This window comes from Petaurus breviceps, unplaced genomic scaffold (genome assembly GCF_028583685.1).
Source record: "Petaurus breviceps papuanus isolate PSGF00001 unplaced genomic scaffold, PetGlider_PUasm1.0 185, whole genome shotgun sequence".
Classification (NCBI taxonomy): Eukaryota; Metazoa; Chordata; class Mammalia; order Diprotodontia; family Petauridae; genus Petaurus; species Petaurus breviceps.
The window spans coordinates 1,601,514-1,625,321 of record NW_027185797.1 but is presented as its reverse complement, the minus strand read 5'-3'; the positions used below and the strand labels follow the sequence as shown (position 1 = coordinate 1,625,321).

Below are 23,808 nucleotides of genomic sequence, written 5' to 3'. Positions count from 1 at the left end.
TTAAATTATAAGCATGCCACATTGTAATTTTTTTATGTATGCCTCATTAGCGATCTCCTCTGCATTAACGAATTAATGTACAATGAATTTTCATCATCTTTAGTTTTTAAAAAAATTTGGGCACCAATCAGCCATTAGACTCCAAGCAGTCCTCCCCCCAAAAAGTGGATATAAATCGCCATCTACTGTAACAGGAGAGCTTTTTCAAACAGTAAGTCACAAAGGGCCTCAGACCTCAACTATTTTAACAAGGATTACGATTTTAAGATAACACAAGATTTTGTTGAGCAAGTTGCTACAGTCTCCAAAGAGTGTTAATAGTCTGAGACTCAAACTCCTCTTGCCATTTCAAAATAACTCTTTTTCTGTGTGGCAAAGTATGGTGTTTAAAGTAAATAATACAATATAATCTGGTGAGTGCCTAATTTATTGGATGGGGGAGCTTAGGGAAGTGGTATATTTGAATAATTTTTTAAAACCTGACTTTACTAAACCTAATTTTCATTCTTAGAGAATAAAAATACAACTACCTTTTGACGTGTTTATTAAATTCTACTTGTTCTATACAGACTCTTGACAGCTATATATGTATGTAAGTATATGTATGGAGTTTCTTCCCCAAGACCACAACACTAGAGTTTAAACTGATAGCTAGGATAGTTTGTAACTGCGTCATCCTAGTCATGGAAATAGATACCCATTACCTGCCATTACCATAAAGTAGTACAGAAGCAGGTAGCCTAACCCAAGATGGATTGAAGTCAAAACCACAATATTTCTAAAGACACAAATGCCTTTTAAAACAGCAAAGGCAGTCAAAAACAAATGAAAAGTAATGCTGGAGGTTCCAAGAAAATGGAGTCAGTTCAGCCACTGATGTTAAATAACAATGATCTTGGGTTTACATCATATTCCGTATGCCCATTTTACTAAGTCAGAAAAGATATAATACATTTTAATGACATTCCTACCCAAACCTGGCAAAAATAAAGTTTCCATTATAAGCGAGTTAAGCTTCAGTTACCTAGAAAATTCACTTAACCCCAATGATGCCAAGAAAATGAGGCATTACCACATATTGTTTTAATAATAGGATACTCTTGATTGAAAAGCTTTATGAAACTTTTTTAAGAGCCTATCTTATTTTACTAAATACTGTGCTTACAGAAGATGAGAAATGAACAGTGCTAAAAACTAAGGATTCTTCATAGATATATAACATCAAATGAATTACTTATTGTAAAGTCTGACCATTTTAAAGAAACGCCAATGGAAATACTCTGTCACCACTGAACTACATGCTGAGAAGTTACCATGATTACTCTCGTCCTCCACTTTTATACGACCTTACTCCTGCTTTCTTCAATTACTCTCTTAGACCCACCTAACACACTTGTTGAGGTCTTGAGGTCAGCCAACACAATCAGACTTAATCTCAGCTCTACTCTGGAGCAGCTCTACAGATACACTTTTTAAAAAGTCAGCTTTTACTGAAAAACAACCCTATGCCCAGGAGGAAATACTGCCACTGAAAGCAAAACGAAGGCTATATTATAGAAGGGGTTCTTCATCTGATAAGAGAATTCAAACTGGGCTGGAAGAGAGATCCAAGAAGGTCATGTCTCACACTCGAATGACTTAGTTCCTACCTACCTTGACTTTGAGCTACTGAGAACTCAAAGACTGAATCCAAGCACTTATAATAAATGGCCATTACTTCTCCAATGATTTGCAGTGATATAATGATCTCATATAACTGTGAAATATAGAAAATCTATGAAATTTTATGTAACCTAAGATAGCCATTTGGAGAATGAACTATAATTATCTATTCCTTTATTAATGTACTGGTTCTTTTGAAAACATAAAGCACAATGGATTTTGCTCTCTTTTATTCCCCTGTTCTATCCCTTGGAGATCTCATCCATTCTCATGATTTCAACTGTAATTTTTCAGATGACTTTCAAATCAATATCTCCAGCATTCACTTCTTCCAGAGACTCTAATCCCATCTCTCCAACTACCTGTGGAAGCTTCCCCTTTGATGGCTCAATCTCAGCTAAAATTCAACACATTCAAATCAAAATCACCCTTTCCCTCAAAGCAGCTCCCTTTTTGATATCCCTGTTTCTGTTAGTCTTCCTCTCACATAAACTGAAATGATCAGTTATCTTGGAAACCTTTCTCTCATTTGCCACTCCTTCCCTCCCATCCCCAGCACAACAGACTAAGTCCTGTCAATCATTTCTCCATGTTTTCACTTTCAGCTTACCTCTTCCTTGTCATACCTGAACTACTGTAAGAGTACTGTCAAGTCTCCCTCCTTCCAGTTTCCTTTTCCTCTGAATTATTCCACGTATTATTAATCTTCAAATAGCGCTTTCCTCATGTTACTTCCCTGCTCAGACACCTTTTATTGGCTCCCCAAGCCTAACAGGATAAAGTTGAAACACCTGAGGCAGGCACTCAAGGAATTCCAATGCTTGGCTCCAGATCTGCGTTCCACCTTTATCTCCCACTCACTTTAGGGACGGGGAAGACATTTTTCAAATAAACTCCTGAACAGATCTTCCTACCTACCTGTCTTTTACAAGGACATTCTCACATACCTCTCCTCTAGAAATCCTGTCTCTAATTCAAGAACCTACTTGAATCCAACTTTCCAGTAATCTTTTCCTACTTATCCCAGTGATCTCTTCCTCCTTTAAATTCTTATTAGTATAATCCTTCAGGAGGCCTTCCTGGCCCCTTGGCACTTGAGCCCTTCCTTTTAAGATTAGTTTCCCTCTAATATGTATGTATCTCCTATCAATCTATTTATTTAGATGCTTTCTCTTCCATTATACTGTAAGCTTCTTGAGGGCAGGGACAAGTTTGGTGGTTTTGACTCCTTTTTATCCTCCATGCTTACAACAGTTGCTGACATATATTAAAGACTTAATAAATGCTGGCTGATTGACTGCTTCTTATATGCTTCCTCATATTCTGTCATCTTTTCCTATATGTGTTTTATTTCCCCAATTAGACTCTAAGGTCCTTTAGAGACTGAGTCTTTGTATCCTCTGCTGTGCCTAGCAAAATATCTTATACCCATTAACACTCGGCACATATTAGTTACTATTGTCTAATTTTTAAATGTGAATTGTATGGAATTTTGAGGGATTCCAGAAAAAGAGGATTTTCACTTAATTCATTACTATTAATTAACTAGCCATTTTCAAGTATTTATTAAATCCCTATTAGGTGGGGATATAAAGGAAAAATGAAATGCTTCCTGCTAACAAAGAGCTTATATTTCATGGAGGAAAACAAATATATGCAATACAAATCCAAGGTAATTCAGAGGGCATCCCATAACAGTTGGGGGGGGGAGCAGTTAAGACCTCATATAAGAGATTATATTTGAGTTAAACTTTCAAGGAAGCCAAGAATTTTTTAAGAGGCCTTTTCTTCTCTGTTCCATCAAGCCTCTGTCTTGAATCTCTTCTTCACCCAATGTGTTACTTCTCAGAGTCCACTCTCTATTAAACCCCTGAAGCATGGTTTTAATAGCCCAGAATTGCTCAAAAGGCACCTGTGATCTCCATATCACCATGGTCAACGGTCCTTTTCCCCAGTCTAATCCTTTGCGTCCTTTCTATAACAACTGACCATCCTCTCCTACTAGATATGTTCTCCTCCCTCAGCTTTGTAGAGATAACTATGCTCTCCTGTTTCTTGACCTACTTCTCTAGACACCCTACTTCCTTTACTGACTCTTCATTTTTTTGACTTCTTAATTTACATGTTCCCAAAATGAGTCTTTGATTCTTTCTTCTTTTTTCTACATACTCTCTCCTTTGCCAATAACATCATTTCTCCTCTCTGTATGTCTATGTATGTATGTATGTATGTATGTATGTATGAAGGTGTGTGTATATGACTCCAAAGTATTTATCCTGACTTCTGACCTTTTATTTGAATGCCAAACCCTTACTTACAACTACTCATTAGATACCTTGCCCTGAATAACCCACCAGCATGACAAATTCAAAATGTCTAAAACTGGGACTTTTACCTTCCCCTCCTGTATCTTTCTCCTTTTCCTAACATAACTTTATTTATCCCTATTTATCTATGTGGGCCACCACCATTTGTCTTTCTTCCACATTCTAAACCTTGAAGTTATCTTTGACTGTTTTCTCCTCTTCATTTCCTCTTCTTATATTTAATTGGTTACCAAGGACTTTAAATTCTACTTTATCATCATCATAATAGCTAGCATTTATATAGAACCTTTTGCATAGCATTTGAAGAGTATTATCTCATTTCATCCCTACAACAACTCTGGGAGTTGAGGGTTGAATGTTATTATAATCCCCATTTTACAGATTGGGAAACTGAGGCAAAAACAATTAAGAGACTTGCTGTAAAGTATCTGAGGCTGGACATGAATTCTGGTCTTCCCATCATGCCACGTCCACTGTTGTATCTTCTGTGGCCATCAATTGTCTATATCTCAATATCTATCATAAGCAACTCTGCTTTTCTCTCCATAGTATCACCACCCTAGTAAATACCCTCATTACTACGCATCTGAACTATTGCAGTAACTTACAAGCAGTTCTTACCATTCATCGCCTACCCATCATTTTGATCATACCTGTGATTGCACTTTTCCTTTGCCAAAGCAGATCCACAGCTGATCTGCAACTCTTAGAGCGTTAAATGGGACACTGAGAAATACATTGACTTTAGTGTCATACAGCTAGCACGGGTCAGAAGCAGGATGTGTTCTCCTTGGCTCTTTATTTCCTCTAACTGGCTGCCTTGATGACTTATTTTTAAATCAACAACCCATATCTCTTGGAACCCAGACTGTGAACAAGGTCAATGATCAAATTGGGTGATATTATGGAGAATCAAAACTGATGCACATACACATATAAACATATATGTACATATACATGCATGTATTCACACATTTTATATATACAAGCAATGAAATATTTTCTTGTGTGACCTAGTTCTGAAGGTAACTTTCTTATTAAAAAAAAAGTCTTCTGAGTAACAACATTGCTGAAATATGGGCATCCCAAGTTGACAACTCTGAAGGATGATACCCCTTTGGGCCTATAAGTTTTATTTTTAAAACCCAGTCTAACTTCACAGACACATTTCTTATGAATCCAGGTTCTGTCAGGAGTCATTTTTCTATTTAAAGACTTTAACAAAACAAAGTCCATATTTTCTTTTCATGGTGCAAATGTAAACTAGAATTTCCTTTAAAAAAAACTTTTAAGGAGAAGTGAACCTCTTTTAAAGAATTTCAGGCTTTATGTTTGAGTAACCTTGTATTTTTTAATGAATTTCAACAGTTTAGTTTCATTCATATACTCTTAAGTGTATCAAGAGAAGATGTCAGTAATCAGGGTATTACAAAGTCTAGTATATAAAATGTTGTTATTCCTTGTATAATATAAAATGCTATGTATAGGGTTCATTTCATATTTTATTCTCTAGAAATGCTTCATCCCCCCATTTTGAAGAGTTGCTATGCAATGCTTCTAACTATTTAAACTCTAAGAAATGAATTCTGCACCAAAAGTACCCAAAATAACAATGATAGGTCATTTTCAGTACTTCAATATTTGAGAAGTTTTTATTTTCCAGCACCATTCATTCATTACATTTCCCTTAAAATTTTTTGTGACTCTTAAATGCATAGAAAATCTCTAGATCATCTTTCATTTCTCAGCATAACAAAGTTGGTAACTTTGAAATCATCATTAATCTTCCTGATTCTCCATACCCAAAAACCAGAAATGGCTTCTTACTCTTCAAATCAGAGTACTTGCTTTTCACCTTTATTTTACATTTATCAAATTCAAATTTGCATTATATTTATTTTTGAATGTCTTAGCTCTACTATTAGAATGTAAGTTCTTTGAAGGTACGGACTAAAAAGTAAATTTTCACCTTTGTATCTCTGTCCAGTACCTAGCACTGCACACAGGAGTTATGCAGTTTTCTTTCCTTTTTTTAATTTTTGTTACTTTTATTTTTCATTTAATTGCTCAAACACTGGGAATGGTGATGTGCAAAGCACTTTTTATTTTTGTTAATAATAGTAAACATAGTAGAGGCAGGCCTGGATGCCGATGCGCAGAGGCAGGCCCGGACACCATAGCTGCAGGGACCTGATCAGCGTGAAGGCAAGTGACCCACCAACCACAAGGGCCATTGCTAGGCCTATCACTGGCGGGTTGGGACTGGATCGAGCAGGGTAAGAATCAAATGCAGGGCACCTGGCAGGGGCAGCAACTACTCCTGAGACTACCAATCCACAGCCCAGAAATTTAAAAAGCCCCTATCTGGACCTCCAGGGACCAGGATGGCAGAGTGAACCCCAGCTGCTCTACCTTCTTCTCAGCAGTACATACACAAAATACATACATGAAAATCGACCATGTACTAGGACATAAAAACCTCACAATTCAGTGCAGAAAGGCAGAAATATTAAATGCATCATTCTCACATCATGATGCAATAAAAATCATATGCAATTAAGGGCCATGGAAAGACAGACTAAAAACTAATTGGAAACTAAACAATTTAATCCTAAAAAATGAGTAGGTCAAACAAGAAATCATAGAAAAAATTAGTAACTTCATTCAAGAGAATGACAATAATGAGACAACATACCAAAATTTGTGGGATGCAGCACAGGCAGTTCTTAGGGGAACTTTTATATCCCTGAGTGCATACATGAATAAATTAGAGAAAAGGGAGGTCAATGAATTGGGCATGCAACTGAAAAAGCTAGAAAAAGAACAAATTGAAAATCCCCAATTAAATACTAAATTAGATATAATGAAAACCAAATGAGAGATTAATAAAATTAAAATTAAGAAAACTATTGAATTAATAAATAAAACTAAGAGCTGGTTTTATGAAAAAAAAAACAATAAAATTGATAGTTCCTTAGCCAATATGATAAAAAAAAAGAAAACCAAATTATGAGTATCAAAAATGAAAAGGGTAAATCTACCTCCAATGAAGAGGAAATTAAAACAATAATTAGGAATTATTTTGCCAAATTATATTCACATAAATTTGCCAATCTTAGTGAAAGTGATGAATATTTACAAAAATATAAGCTGCGCAGATTAACTGAAGAGGAAGTAAATTACTTAAATAACCCCATCTCAGAGAAAGAAATTGAACAAGCCATCAGTAAACTCCCTAGGAAAAAATCTCCAGGGCCTGATGGATTTACTAGTGAATTCTATCAAACATTTAAAGAACAGTTGATTCCATTACTCTACAAAGTATTTGGGAAAATTCGTGAAGAAGGAGTCCTACCAAATTCTTTCTATGACACAAACATGGTACTGATGCCTAAATCAGGAAGAGATAAAACAGAAAAAGAAAATTATGACCATTTTTCCTCATGAATATAGATGCAAAATTTTAAATAACATATTAGCAAAAAGACTACAGCAACTTATCACAAGAATAATACACTTTGATCAGGTAGGATTTATTCCAGGAATGCAAGGATGGTTTAATATTAGAAAAACCATCAGTATAATTGATCATATCAACAATACAACTAGCAGAAACCACATGATCATCTCAATAGATGCAGAAAAGGCTTTTGACAAAGGACAACATCAATTCCTATTAAAAACACTAGAAAGTATAGGAATTAATGGAGCTTTCCTTAAAATAATAAGTAGCATCTATTTAAAGCCATCAGCAAGTATTATATGTAATGGAGATAAACTAAAAGCATTTCCAATAAGATCAGGGATGAAACAAGGGTGTCCACTATCACCCCTCCTATTCAATCTGGTACTAGAAATGTTACCAGTAGCAATTAAAGAAGAAAAAGAAATCAAAGGAATCAAATTAGGAAAAGAAGAGACCAAGTTATCACTCTTTGCAGATGATATGATGATATACTTAGAGAATCCTAAAGAATCAAGTAAAAAAACTATTTGAGACAATAAATAAATTTGGCAAAGTAGCAGGATATAAAATATACCCACATAAAACCTCAGCATTCCTGTATATTTCTAATGAAATTCAACAGCAAGAGACAGAAAGGGAAATCCCATTTAAAGTTACTGTATACATTATAAAATATTTGGGAATCTACCTGCCAAAACAAACCCAGGACCTATATGAGCACAACAACAACTTTTCACAAAAATAAAGTCTGATCTAACTAATTGGAAAAATATCAATTGCTCGTGGCTGGATCAAGCTAATATAATAAAAATGACAATTTTACCTAAATTAAATTATATATTTAGTGCCATACCAATTAGTTTACCAAAAAACTACTTTATAGAGCTAGAAAAAATAGTAACAAAATTCATTTGGAAGAATAAACAGTCCAGAATATCAAGGTAGTTAATGAAAAGAAATGCTAGGGAAGGTGGACTAGCTATACCAGATTTTAATCTGTATTATAAAGCAGCAGTCATCAAAACTAGTTGGTACTGGCTGAGGATTAGAGGAGTGGATCAATGGAATAGCTTAGGCACAGGAGATTCAGAAGTCCACGACTATAGTAATCTATTGTTTGATAAACCCCCAGACCCTGGTTTTTGGGATAAGAACTCACTATTTGACAAAAACTGCTGGGAAAACTGGAATATAGAATGGCAGAAACTGGGCATAGACCATTATCTAACACCATATACCAAAATCAAGTCTAAATGGGTGCATGATCTAGGTATAAAAGTTGATATTGTAAGCAGTCTCCTAAAACAGGGAATAGTTTACCTATCAGACTTGTGGAGAGGGAAAGACTTTATGACTAAACAAGAATTAGAGAACATTATAAAATGTAAAATGGATAATTCTGACTACATGAAATTGAAAAACTTCTGTACAAACAAAGCCAATGTAACCAAGATTAAGAGGGAAGTGGGAAATTGGGAAAGAATCTTTACAACCTATGTCTCTGACAAAGGACTCTTTTCTAAAATACACAGAGAATTGAGTCAAATTTATAAGAATACAAGTCATTCCCCAATTGATAAACGCTCAAAGGATATGAACAGGCAGTTTTCAGAGAAAGAAATTAAAGATATCTATAAGCACATGAAGAAATGCTCTAATTCACTATTGATTAGAGAAATGCAAATCAAAACAACTCTGAGGTACCACATGTCACCAGTCAGATTGGCTAAGATGACAAAACTGGAAAACGATAAATGCTGGAGAGGATGTGGGCAAATTGGAACACTAATGCATTGCTGGTGGAGTTGTGAACTGATCCAACCTTTCTGGAGAGCAATCTGGAATTATGCCCAAAGGGCTATAAATAAGTGCATACACTTTAACCCAGCAATACCACTCCTAGGGTTATAACCCAAAGAGATCATAGAAGTGGGAGAAAGACCCATATGTACAAAAATGTTTATAGCAGCTCTTTTTGTGGTGGCAAAGAATTGGAAATTAAGGGGGTGCCCATCAATTGGGGAATGGCTGAACAAGTTGTGGTATATGCATGTTATGGAATACTATTGTGGTATAAGAAACGAGGAGTAGATGGTCTTCATATTTACCTGGAGAGACTTATACAAACTGATGCTGAGTGAGAAGAGTAGAACCAGGAGAAATTTGTACACAATTACAGACACAACGTATGTGTGATGACCAACTTTGATAGACTGGACTTCTCTTGGCAATGCAGTGATATAAGTCAATACCAAAAGACTCATGATGGAGAGAAATATGTGCATTCAGAGAAAGAACTAGAAAGAACTGAGTTTATATCCAGGTAGAAGCAAAATACCTGATCTTTTTCCTTCTCTTATTTGGTTTTATGTCCTCTTTAACATTTTTCATTCCATCTGATACAATCCATCTTTATAACCTGACTAATGTATAATGTGAAAGTATTTACAGATCCTATACTTGACTATATCCAGCCATGGGGGGAGGGGAGAGAGGGGGACTGTAATGGGAATGCAAATTTAAAGATCTTTCCTGCCCCTAGGCTAAAGTGCACCTGGAGCCTGGGGTGGGAGGCTTGTTTTTCAGTAGATACTTCTTGATTGGCCAGTGAGTCAATAAGGTTGTTACATTCTCTGAGCCAGGAGAAGGCTATATAAGCCCTTATGTGTAGCTTTGTTTTGGTGCTCACTTTGAGAAGTGTTCTGTGATTTGATCTGGATTCTGGGAAGCAGTTGTTGAGAGCCCCCCTTCGGCTTTGAAATACCCAGATGTTGAAACCCAGATGTTGATTTGGTATGGATGTAATGGTTGGACAGTTTTGGAACCCTGTCCACTTGATCTGTTTCTCTGTCTTGATAATTCTGTCTGTATATTCTGAAGTTCGGGGTGCTGACCTCTTTCCCCTGAACTAGGTAAACGATACATATTTGACTGATTAAAGTAAGCTTGTTAACCCATTTTGAGTTGCTTTCCTTTAACAAAGCAGATCCAAGAACCTGTGTTGGCAGACACCCTGGGGATGCTGGGGTGCTTGCTGCTACAGGGACAAAATGTGAAACTCAAGGAATTGTGGAATTGAATCTTGTAAAATAAAAGGAAACAAACAAATTAATTAAAAAAATAAAAGTTGAAAAAAAAAACCACATGTAATTTTTACCAAAAATCATCATAGTTTTTTTTTTTTGGTGGCAAAGAAATGGAAACTGATAGGTTACTGAAAAAGTTATGGTATATAAATATGATGTGTGTATATATATATATATATAAAATCAATAGAATAATATTGTGATGTAAAGAATAAAGGGAATAAAGCAGAACCAAGAGAACAATTTATATAATAACAACAATATTGAATAGATAACTTTAAAAGACTTAAGAATTCCAATCAATGCAATGACAAACTATGATTACTGAAGATTCATAATAGACTCAAAGCACAGAAGAGACATAATTATTTGGACATGGCTAATGCAGGAATTTGGTTTTCCTTACCTCTACATATGAGTTACGTGGCGTTGTCTTTCTTAACAACTGTGGATAAATGATCTCTATCACTACTACAGAAATGCAAATCAAAACAATTCACTGGTTTCAGTTCACATACAAGAAATTGGCAAAATGGCAACAGACAATGTTGGAATGGGTGTGGAAACAGAAACACACACACACTAATGCATTGTTGATATTGCTATAAATAGTTCAACTATTCTGGAAAGCAATATGGAATTAGCCAAAGTGGTTAAAATGTCCATACCCTCAATCCAACGAATCCATTGCTAGGCTTGTGCCTTAAGGGAGGCCAATGACAAGAAGAAGGTTGCCACATATACTAAAGTATTTATAGCAGCACTTTTTTGCAGTAGCAATAAAGTGGAAACAAAACAAATGCCTGACAATTGGGGAATGACTAAATAAATGTTAATGTTACAAGAATGTAATGGAATATTACTGTGATGCAAGGAAGACCAACATGATGAATACAGAGAAGCAAGGAAGGTCTGAAAGGAACTGATGCAACATGAATCAAGTAGAGTCAGAAAAACAATATACGCAACGTCTATAACAACGTAAATGTAAAGAACAAAACTACAAACAGCAGAATATAAATGTGGCAAAATTATAAAGAACAAGCTTGACCCAAAGAAGATGCGTGAGAAGACACCTCCCCTGCTGCTTTGCAGGACTGGAGGTTTCATGGGTATGAAACACTACATACAGAATCAGATTTTTTGAAAATGTACTGATAGGTTTGAATGAGAGTTTGTTTTAGCTTCTTTTTTATTTTTTAAAAAATCCTTTTTTATAAGGATTGGCTCTCTGGGAGTCATTCTGGGGAGGGAATGAGGGAAATTAGTCATCGATAAAGATCTATTTTTTTTAAATGTAAGCTCCTCGAGGGTAGGGATTGTTTTGGATTTTTCTTTGTAATATTCAATACTTAACAAAGTATCTAGTCGATACTAAGAACTTAATAAATGCTTATTGATTGATTGATTTTAGCAGGCCTTGTTTAACTTTTGGTATATCACCTCTCTCTAAAGTATTGTCCATATTATTAGAAAACCCAGTTTATTGATATCTAATCCATTTTTCTATTTCCCTAAAGATTCTTTAAGTATTGAATTTTGGTTCCAAAAGCTTTTGCAATAAGAAGACGCTTCTTTAGGAAACTATACGTTTAATTACTCTTCTAAAGGACTGTGTAATATGCAGAGTACTATGATTTACAACAAATATAATTAAGACACTTTGAAAAGTAATGGGCTATAGGGGTGGCTAGGTGGCACAGTGAATAGAGCACCCGCCCTGGAGTGAGGACCTGAGTTCAAATCCGACCTCAGACACTTAACACAAAAACCAGCCGTGTGACCTTGGGCAAGTCACTTAACCCCAATTGCCCTCTAACAAGCAAAACAAAAAAAAAAGTAATGGGCTTGAATTTATTGATAAAGAAATAACTGTTTCTTTTATGAAATTGAAATAACTCATGATATTAGGTTCTGCTCCAGTGACTGATGACAATTTCACAGTTGTGTTTTATAATCCATAAAAAATGAATAATTCCTTTTCTATTTCCCAATAGGATTTTATTATTTCTGCAATTCAGCTGCTAATGTAAGTCATAACATGAGTTAAAACCAATAAACCTTACATTTGAAAGGTCAACTATTAGTGTGTTTAGGGAAAAAAAGGGAGGTAGTATTCACCTCCACACTTATTGACTGACTGAAAATCATGAGAGATGATGCTGCTTTAGTCCATTTTAACAAGCTTCAAGGAACTTTCCAGATTCTTAGAATTAAGAAGTTGCATTAAATGTGCCTTAAAATGAGCTGACCTTTGCATGGAGTTTGTAAATAAATCAAATGAAAAGAGATTTTTGTGATCATTTATGTTCTTGTTCTCACATTCTCTACATTTCGATCCAACTAGATAACTTATCCCCTTCTTTCTCGTCTCAGAGTTTTTGTCCTCCCTGTTCCTTAGATTAGCTATCCTGTCTTTAATTTCTACCAGCCTTCAATGTCCATCCCAAATTCCATCTCCTTCATGAAATCCTTACCTGATTCTCCCAAATGAAAATATTTCTCTCCTCACTCAATCTCATAGCACTTTGTCCTCATCTTACAAAGCTATGCAAAAATATTATGACATTTCTTTGTGACATGTCATCAATGTCCTTTCTAAACCACAAGCACTTTGAGAGCAAGGGTCATGTCTTGCTTATTTCTGCATGTTCCCCTAGAATCTGTCAGAATTTAATAAATTAAATAAACCCAACCCTTACTACCAGTGAATATAAGCTTCTAGTTCACATATATCGTGTTGTATGCTCGTGTTCAATACAAAACCTTACCCAAACAATGGAATTTAACAAGGCATCCTATTACTCGGTCAAGGCATTCTTTGAATAGCTTAGATGCTTCGGGGGCTTTTTGGTGTATTCTGATCATTTGAAGAAATGAGCATACCTCTAGAGAGGCTTAAATTATGACAGGATAGTAACTCAGGCACAAATAAAAATCCAAATCTATAAATATTAAGCATTGATAACATTTTTCATATAAACATAAGATATCTATGAATTATGTAAATATGTTAAATGGGCCAATCCAATCTAATTAAAATGATATGCATTTGATGATTTGTTATTCAGCCTGCCCAGAAGCTAGGGCCTGCACTCAATCACCTCTCAAGATTCGGCCTAGTTCTATGATCTATGATTTAATTATCAACATTTTCCAGTGAGGCGATGCTGGTATTTGTAAGAGTTGCTTGCTCATGATGATGTTTCACAGTGAAAAGGACACACCAGAAGTTCTAGACCTTAGAGTCGCGAGCCAGATTGCAGATAGCAGATATTATTCCCTATCGATCAGATTTCTAGGCCCAAGCCAAAAGTCAGATGACCTCAAGTAAAAAGCAAAATAACTGAATTCTAATACAACAAAAGAATTTGGATAATTTCTTGGAGTGCACAATAACTGATGAAATGATCACCCACAAAGTCAACTCTGATAAAGATGAACAGATTTATCTTTATGCTTTACACATAGTAGGTGCTCAGTAATTTATTGACTTAAAATGTAGTAAACTGAGCTTGCAAGGAATGCATGGCAGGATTTTTAGTTATCCTATCTACTCAGTGACCATTTAGGATGCAGAATTAACTGAACATAAGATTTCTTACTACTTATATAATTCACCAGCCACGTCAGCCAATGAGTCATTTTAAATTAAGGTTCTGTAGAATCAAGCTGGATTTCAAATTACTGGATTAGTGAGGCAGTTTTGAAAAAATATTACTTTCATAATATTTAGTTATGGTCTAACATTATTTTCACTGTGAAAGCAGTAATGCTTTTGTATTCAATAATTTTTGCAACATTTCTCCTTAAAATGCTTGCACTGACCCACACTGTGTACTAATTCACTTACACAGAGTTGCAAAATTCTGAGTGATAACAGTTTATACAAGGAAATTTTTCTTCTCCACATAAAAAGTGGGGCTTGAATAACAAATTGTTTGAAGGCATTTGGAATACAGATTTTAAAATCTAGTGCTGGGGATATGCAACAAGACATTTTTCAAACAAGAAAAGAAAGAAATACAATTGACCCACTTAGTTAGTTTAGCAGACTAATAGACCTAGGATTTGTGGTTGTTTCCAACACAATGCTATTTCGTGACCTGTAAATTTATGGAGGAGAGGGAGCTAAGGTGTCTCTGTCTTGGCATGGTGCAATGTCTTATATACTTTAGGGATTTCCTAAGTCTTTTGTTGGTTGCATGACTGAATGAACAGACAAAAAAATACAAGTTCCCAAAGACGTTTTGCTTCTTGCAATAAGAATAGCCCTGGAAGAAAGTACCCTCTACAAGCTCAGGCAATGAATATCAGGTGGAGAGAATCAGTCAGTGTAGAGGAGGGGACTCAGAGAACATCTGGCATAGGCCTCTCATTTTACAGGGGAGGAAACTAAGGCCCAGGTTAAGTGACACTCAAGACATGTCAGGAGCAGGATTTGAACCCATGCCCTCTGACTCCAGAGCCAATGCTTTTTTCATCATATCATGATCTGTCCTTTCTGGCAAAGCTTCATAGTTTTTTAGAGAGGCCCATTAACCCAAGATTCAGATCTTTTTAATCATCTATAATGAAGACTTTTTTTTAATAATCTATAATGAAGCCTTCTAACTATAATTTAAAATTTGAAACTAAATGGTGTTCCCTTATATCTATTTGCAGTCATCATATTTTGGCTTGTCATTCGAAGCATATATTGAATTGCCCAGATATGATAACACTGGTTTGGGGTGGGCAGCCTGGTGCATAAGACTGTGAAAAAGGAAGAAGGAACAGGAATAACTAACTAACTAATAAAGAACTAACACTACTGGTGAAGTCTTCTGGAAAGGCACTAGAGTATTATTTTGGCGAAAAATCAGAAGGATCTGCAGAACAAGGACAAAAATACTCTTTATGAACTGCTGAAGAATGAAGGAGCAAACTAAGCGAAAACTGGAAGGCACAGGTGGAACCTATAGTCTTGATGAGGAGGATGATCCAATGAATCTTTAAAGAAAGACGGATTCTTCCTATGCTTAAAAATAATAGCTTTTTCATTCTTTTCCATCATTCATGTTTTTTGTTATCATCCCACTTTTTCTAAATGAGACATACTGGACCCAAGTTATTTTGTATCGCCAATCTCATTTTAGTGGTGATCTAAGCAGAATCAGTGATGTGGTACTGGAAGACAAAAATGCTGAGAATTAGTAGACAAAATGTTAAGAGCTGCTACCCAAAGGGGAAATAAGAAGAGCTTTAAGAATTTTTGCCAGATGGGAATCTGTTCAGTTAGTCGAGGACCATCCCCATTGGAGGATCTGAAGATATTCAATATAATCTTTCCTTAAAATTTGGCTATTCTCTGCTTATTATACAAACAACTGAACTAGGCAAAATTCATGTCTTCATGCTAAGTGGAGAAATGTACTACAAAAATCTAATGATACTGTCTAAGACTGCCAAAGTGTATTAAAAGGAGTTGGCATTTTTAACTCAATAAAAATCATGATTAGTCTACAGTACTGTCTGGTCTTTTTTCTTTTTCTTCTCCTGCATAAGATGCCATTGAGAGAAAAGCTAAATGCTAACACATGTTGGGGATTGTAAGAAAGTTTTGCCAAGTAAGTCATGAAGCACTGTTTGAAACTCAGGCTACTGTTTAGTCTGGTAGCCTTTGTTCTCTCTTATTACACAATATAAACATCCCCATCTGCAGGAGAAACACTACAATACATACCGAACAATAACTGTCATCAAGCAAAATCATAGGGTTCAAGATATGAAAGAAGATTTGGCATGGAGGTCTTAATGAATGACTTGGATTCTGTGCCCTAGGTATCAGCTTACATCCCATTCATCACTGGCTGAGTTGTCCTTTTGTTCTGCAGAGCTACAGGTGCATCAAAGTACTCAAAGACAACTTCAGAATCCATGCATGGAAGGTGGACCCAAAGAACAAGCTGACAGATTAAACATGACCTTTGTTAGAGCAGAAAAGTGCTCAGCTTGCTAGACTTTCTGAAGGGAAAAGTGAGAAAATCAAAACAATTCTACTATGATATAATGTGCCAACTTTATCCATTTTACCTCATTGGTTTAGGGCTCTCATATTGGAGGGCATATGCTGCTCAAATCAAGGGCCCTTGCTTGGTTATTAGATTCTCCAGTCAGGCTTTAAAATATGTGCCTGGGAGTCATGATAACATGCCAAATGACAAGCAATCACCCCGAGTTTAGCCTATGTAGATAGACTCAAGGAATGCCATTTGTAGAGAAACTAAAGACCTGACTAGAAATTCTCCCCATCCCCAAAAGAAAAGCCCTATTTTAAAAGCTTTACTGTAAGGGCATATACATTTTCTTCTTCTTTTGAAGAAAAGCTTTGTGACAGATTCACAGTTGCTGACAGTGATTTCAATGCAAAAGATTTTAACATCATCAAAAGAAAGTCACTTTAGTCACACTATAGAAAATGACCAAAGGGTAGTTGCAGACATTAAAAAATCATAAAGAAACCAAAAGGAAGAATCTAATTTAAGGAAAGGAGCACCAGTATTAAAAAAATGTAACATAAACTAATCTAGGCCATGACAATTTACGATAACTGTCATCATCACATTTTCTCTAACAAACCACAACAAAATGAAAGACTGATCTGAAATTAAATTAAAGAGAGAATAAAACAGGGAGATGGGGAGGGAGGGAGGAATCTTGAGTATGAAAAGATAAAGGTGCTCAGAGAACCCAAAAAGAAGAATGGATCAACATTAGTTTTTGACAGGACTCTGAACTTTATGTCCTACCTGTCTGAGTCTTATTCCTGCTAGGAAAAGGTGCAGCACCATTCTCCATAGTACATCTCTGGATTTAGAAGGGTAGAATGTATTAATACGTTACCAATATCCACAATGATATCAGGCTACAGGGGTCATTTTGTTGGCATCAGTGTGTGAATTTAAATTAAGAATGAAGTCATCAAAGTTCCATAGGAATCAGAACAAACCTTAAACACATTGGGACTCATCCAGCTGCCCCCTCATTTTTCCTGTAAATTCATAACAGGTCGATGGGTTCAGAAAGCCAGGACTAACACTGTTTCTTGGAATAAAACAAGAACAAAATTTGTAAATTATTCCTTCTCTGGATGTGCAACAGAGGACTGCAGAGCAGCCACACGCATTAACTGAATGAAGACAGCTTCCTGGGCCCGTGGACATGTGCACTGCTCCCTTCAGCACGTGCTTGATTTTTACCGAGCAATGTTTGGGGAGCGATTCTCTACTCTCAAATTTCCTTTGAAACAGATAAAGTAGAGATTCTGATAAGGTCAAACATCAGTAAACATACTCCTATTTCAGACCTTTCCTTTCCTAAAGCCTTTTCATTTCTGGGTACATCAGCTTAGACACATATACTTATTGACTATTTCCTCTGACGTCACCGTCTTAGCCAGGAACTGAAGGGGAGAGGATTCTTCCCAATGTTCAGGGTCTTCCTTAGCAACTGAACTTTTGACCAGGTTCTGACACATTTGCACATTTTCTAGACACCACCACCAAGCATGCTGGCTTTGGGGTCAGGCTCGGCAGTGGACAACCAAATATCCCAAATTATCTGGCATGGCTGGATATAGGCATTAGACTTTCAGGTCCTGTACTATAGATCAAAATATTTTCCAGTCATCAAGGTACTGACAAACCTAATTCCATATTATTTAGAGGCTTAGAGCTGAATTTATGTTGAAGGTGCTGTTTGATGGTAGAAGAGGAAGTTGGAACTTGATGCTATAAAGGTCAAGTTTTTGGGTCACAAGATTGATCATTTTAAAGTAGGAGCCCCAAGAAAGTGATTTTTCAGTTTTTGAGACGGTTGGTAAACCACAGGTGCTAAAGAGAAATAACACTATATCCCTAACCTGCAGGGGTTCCCATGTGGGCCATCATTTGTTAACTGTATAGGAATCCTTGTCTTAGGGGAGAATTCTCATTATCTATAATAGTTTAGAGTTCCCTAAGGCAGTCATTCAGAATAGAAATGGAAATAGAGGAGTGGAGACTGGACAATACCATTATGGCTTAAAATAATATTTTAAATGAAAAGGAACATTTTGAGTAGATGAGGGGATTAGGTATTCAAGAGAGGAGGAAAATGTAGAGTTTAATTGGTTCACTAAGGGGTCAAGATGTGGAGAAGAAGAGAATAGCTAATGCAGGGGAAATGGCCTAGGAGAGAATTGAGGGGTCAAAGGACTGGAGTTCATGGTGCAGAGGAGTAGGATTTTTTGTAAGGGAAGGCAGAGGGAGAGGAGAAAAATCAGTAAGTTATAGTCAGATAAGGGGAACTGGGAATTCTTGGACATGGAGGTGGTACATATATGAGTGACAGCAAGACAAATGGACATATCCATCTGTGGATATCACTTAAGTGGAGTGGAAGAACAACTCATGGAAACTGAGTAGGTTAAGGTGTCTGATGGAGAGTTAGTCTGTAATGTTGAAATCTCCTGGGGAGGACAGAAAAATGGTGAGTTATATACCAAGCTCATTGAGGGTCTGTAGACAATAGCTACCAGGATCTTTATCAGGCAGCAGATATGGATAGTATGAACCTTAAGGTGACTGAGTGATGGAGGTAGGTCTGGCTACTTGCCTTGTGCTTTCCATCTCCTGCTGGAGTGAGCACATCTCCTGTGAGAAGACAGCAAGGGAATGGGAGTGAGCTGGGCATCCTCTCCTTGCCTCCAAGGATATCCCCTCCCCCCAGAAGGCCTAGACCCTTTGTGGGTGAGAGTACATTGCCTAAATGGAACAGCATCAATGTGTATCTGCACTGACCACATCTTATCTGGAGCATGTGCATTGATTTTTTTTTCTTTTCTCTGATATGAACCATCTTACATGGCCATCACTTCTCTCAGTTTCAATCTGATATAGATCATGGTTGACCATAACTGGTCAAAAAGATAATAGTGAAAGTAGGTACTAGCTCTGGATGTTAATGACTGAGAGTCCAGAAGCCTCTAAATAACCATAGTTCTTTTCTTTTTCAGCAAAAGTTTAGTTGCATTCCTGAACCAGAGCCATGAGAAGAAATAATGAGAACTGACAGGAATATGGCTGGAGATGATGTCCAAACTGCACAAGGGAGCGCAGGAGGAAAGCACCACGTTATCCAACCAAATCTGGGTGACAACAGAGAATCCCTCCATTGCACATGAAAGCAACCTCTCCCCCACTCCTGGTCCCATCCTGGAAACCCTATCCATGCTTTAAAGGGTTTCTGCTATTGTGTTTTCCTCTGCCTGCCACACTACTGAGTCGGTGTTTGATGGCAGTGTTATGGGTACAAGAAGGTTTGGTCAGAGATCAACGAGACTGAAACCTCTAAAAGTTCTGGCTTCCTTGTAGTCAGATTCCTATCCTTAAGTTGGGGATATGCTTCCAGTAATGGAACTTCTGAACAAGGGACATGATACCCTATAAATCATTGGAGTCCATTTCCCAAACATACTGTGTTGTTGTATCCAAAAAATGTAAAAAAAAAAAATTCCAGGCAGTATCTTAAAGAGTCCTAGTAACAAATCAGAAACCATTTTCCTTCCCATGATGCAATTAACCTCTGGGATACTTTGTAAAGCTCTGGTAGCTACACTTTTTGGAAAGCTCTAATAGAACTTTTAACCGGCCAAAGAAAGGCAACCAAAATGATGAAGGGAACAATGAGGTAGCCTAAAATTATTAATAAAACTTCAATCTGAAAAGATGACCAATTCCAAATCCTATCATCATATAAATGCAGAGAGTCAGCTTTTGTCAAGGATTTTTTTTTAATCAAAATGCAGGGCTTACAGAGGGGCTTGAAAGAGTTTCAGGGGAAGACCTTGAACACCACTGTTATATTTCCCTTAAACCATATGTTAATAAATAAGGGGTAACTGTGGTGAGGAATGTTAACCACTGTTGCAAAGAAATGTGATATAATAAAACCCACTTAGGACAGTTCAAATTGTTCACACTGCCCTCTAACACTTGAATCAAAGACCAGCAGGAAAAGCAGGATTAATTTCTTAAATCCCAAGAAGGGATAGAATGACTATAGAGAAGGTCACTGAATTATGAAATAAAGGACTAGGAATTTCTTACAGTTTCAAAATGTGGGAAGTAAACTTACCAGACGTATTGGTAACATAACCTGAAAATAAATATATGTTCAAAAAATACTTAAAGGAATGAATGGTAGCAATTTAGGAAATTAATAAGGAAAATCAATATTTGGGGGTTATGTCATCAAGCCTTTGAATGATGTCAAAGACAGTGGCCCAATCTTTTCACTAATATTCATTTGCCTTGGTGCCACTAACAAAAACAGAGCAAGGTGGCCTCAATTCAACGTTGGCCCAACATGAGAAGTTTTTAGAGGGACAAGTTTAAAAATCTGTTATATAGCCTGCCCACTGTACATCTCCAAAGAGCTATTTAATGGTGATACCTGTAAGACAGTTCTCATCAATTATGGGTATTTGCTCCAGTGGGGCAGATGACAGCCCAGCTAAACCTTCTAATCCCACATGACCGTTGTTCATGTCTGTCCATAAACTGTGCACAATGAGGCCACCCGACATCCTGCAGGGTTCTTTTAGGTCTTAAGAATGTCAATAGTGATGTGATTAAGTTCCTCCACTAATCAGTCACTGAACAAGAATCTTGCATTATAGTACCAAGAGTTAAATTAATATTTGCAGACCCCATAACCCCTTTTCCATTACTCTGCTGAAATTACTGAAGAGGCATAGAGGGCAAAGAGATACTTTATCTTTTTGCTTCCTTGTTTACCATTACTTACTAAAGGATTTCTCACCTGACCATTAGCTTGCAGAGGATGACCCTCTCACACTTAGTGAGCGCCATGCTCAGACAGCAGATGATCTGTTTCCAGACCTCTACCTGAAGCCTTCCCAGCATGGCAACAAATGCCAGGGTTTAAAACTTACTACCATAGCCTTTCAGATTCTAGGGTCATCTCTGGGCCATGATGACCAATCTCAAGACAGCTTTTGCCAAGGATTTTTTGAAATGAAAATGCAGGGCTTATAGAGGGGCTTGAATGAGTTTCAGGGGAAGAGCGTGAACACCATTGTTACATTTCCATCTAAACCATACATTAATAAGTAAAGGGTAACTGTGATGAGGAATGTAGACCATTGCTGCAAAGAAATGTGATATAATAAAACTCACTTGACAGTTCAAGTTTTTAATTCTGCCCTTTAACAATTTTGAATCAAAGACCAGCAGGACCTTTTACCTTCCTAGGAGATGTCCTTTCATTAAAATACTTATATTGATTTTAAGTTCATTATAACTGTCATTGCTACCTATTTGACCCTGAGGAATTCTCTTAACTTTTCTAGGGCTCAATTTCCTCACTTATAAAGTAAGAGAATTGAGTTAGAAGGCCCTTAAAATCCCTTCCAGTCATACATCTATGTTCTTACATTGACCAAACAATTTTATTTAAGGCTGCATTTAAGCATCTCGAAAACCAAGGAAAACATTCACATTTACAAGGCAAAACTCAGGGCTCTTCCTTATGAGGATAGGGGAAGACTAAAGAACTAAGAATTCGCTGAAAGACATAAAAAGCCCCGATGCATTCACAAGCCAGATTTAGAATCACTCTACAATGTGCTACTGAAGAACCAATATTTGCGAATGTGCTCAATAAACTCCAAATGGCTTCCCTGTAAATTTTACCCCAAGGAGGTAACCTGAAACTACCAACCCTTATGCCACTGTAAAAGCTGAATAAGCATTAATGTGGCCCTGAACTAACAATTGTATCAAAAGAAAACATTGAGAGCATGTCATTATGCTGAAATAACTACACTGGCTAAGTTCCATCACACATAAACTTGTTTTGTTGGGAAAGAAAAAAATGAATACATCACACAATATTTTGTTTTCTCAGATACAAATCAAAGAATTCCCCCAAACACCCATTCTCTGAGATGAAAATATGTGCCTATTCTATAAACACACACATAAACTCTGAGTTTCTCCAGAATCAAAGCACAGGGCATAAAAGAAATGTTCTCATTGAAGGAACTGACCTATTGCAGAAGAAACTTGCTGCTGGACAACCAAAGAACAAAGTTAAAAGGTCAACAACCACTTGAGAGCTTTCACTTGGCTTTCAGAGTGTACGGGAGGCAAGGAGGGAAGCATCTGAAATGTACTCATGTTTTATTGAAAGATGTCACTGAAGTAACAGTAGACAACTAGCCTCAGCAAACTCAATGATTGGGAACTATTTTTATTTTCATTTCCACTTGCTTTTGAAGACCATTTTCCTCCACCTTTGAAATAACACCTGGCTATGTCCTTAGTTCATTTTTATAGTTATGATTCCTTACAGCCTGGTTACACTAAAATGAAACATTTGGCTAAACTGCAATTCACAGAAAATCCTTTGGTTAATATTCTTTCAAGTATTAAGGGGCAGGAGCCCACTTCTCTTGTTTCAATGAATTATGCTGTTCCTTTTTCCTGAATGGAACTGTTAATAAGATTTCATATTACATTTAATATAGTTTAGCCCTTACAATGAATTTTCTGAACGTGTGGTCTGGCATTTGAATTTGTTGGATTTAGATAAAAGAAAGCAGCTGTGGCTCCTGATAGAGACCTGTGCATTTGTGTCACTCTTCAAGCCCTCTTTTAAAAAATTTTAGTTTATTTTTAATTTATGGGAAAAAACCATCATTTCTATAACAGTGTACAATAAAAAAGATGATTGCATATGAAACTGCAAGTCTACCATATACAACTTGCTATTTCTTTTAAATATATAGTAGTTACCATGTAATTTTTTCTTTTTTAATACTCTCTCTCTTCCCTCTACCAATAGACATAAACAGGTATATATTTGTAAAATTATTCTATACATACTTCTATTTATCATTTCTTTCTCTGGATATGGATAGCATCTTCCTTTGTATGTCTTTTATAGTTAAATGAATATGATAATTAAAATGACTTAGTTGCTCAAAGTCATTCTTAAAACAATATTGCTGTTACTGTATACAGTGTTCTCTTGGTTCTGCTCACTTTGTACTTCATTACTTCATGCAAGGCTTCCCATGTTTGTCTAAGATCAGGAAACCCATTTTTCTGCATAACTAAGAACTGTTCTGAGTAGCTCCCTCTGGCTTTTCATTCCCACTCACTCTCAGATTATTGGTCCTTTGGTCTCACTCCTTCCAGCCTCTCACAAAGAGGGAAAC

The 23,808-nt window shown here is 36.5% G+C and overlaps 1 protein-coding gene across 3 annotated transcripts in view; it reads right to left on the bottom strand.

The window, feature by feature from the left end:
• Window positions 1-23,808, bottom strand: part of ULK4 (unc-51 like kinase 4) — a 651,081-nt gene that overhangs the window by 316,628 nt on the left and 310,645 nt on the right. The window lies entirely within an intron of this gene.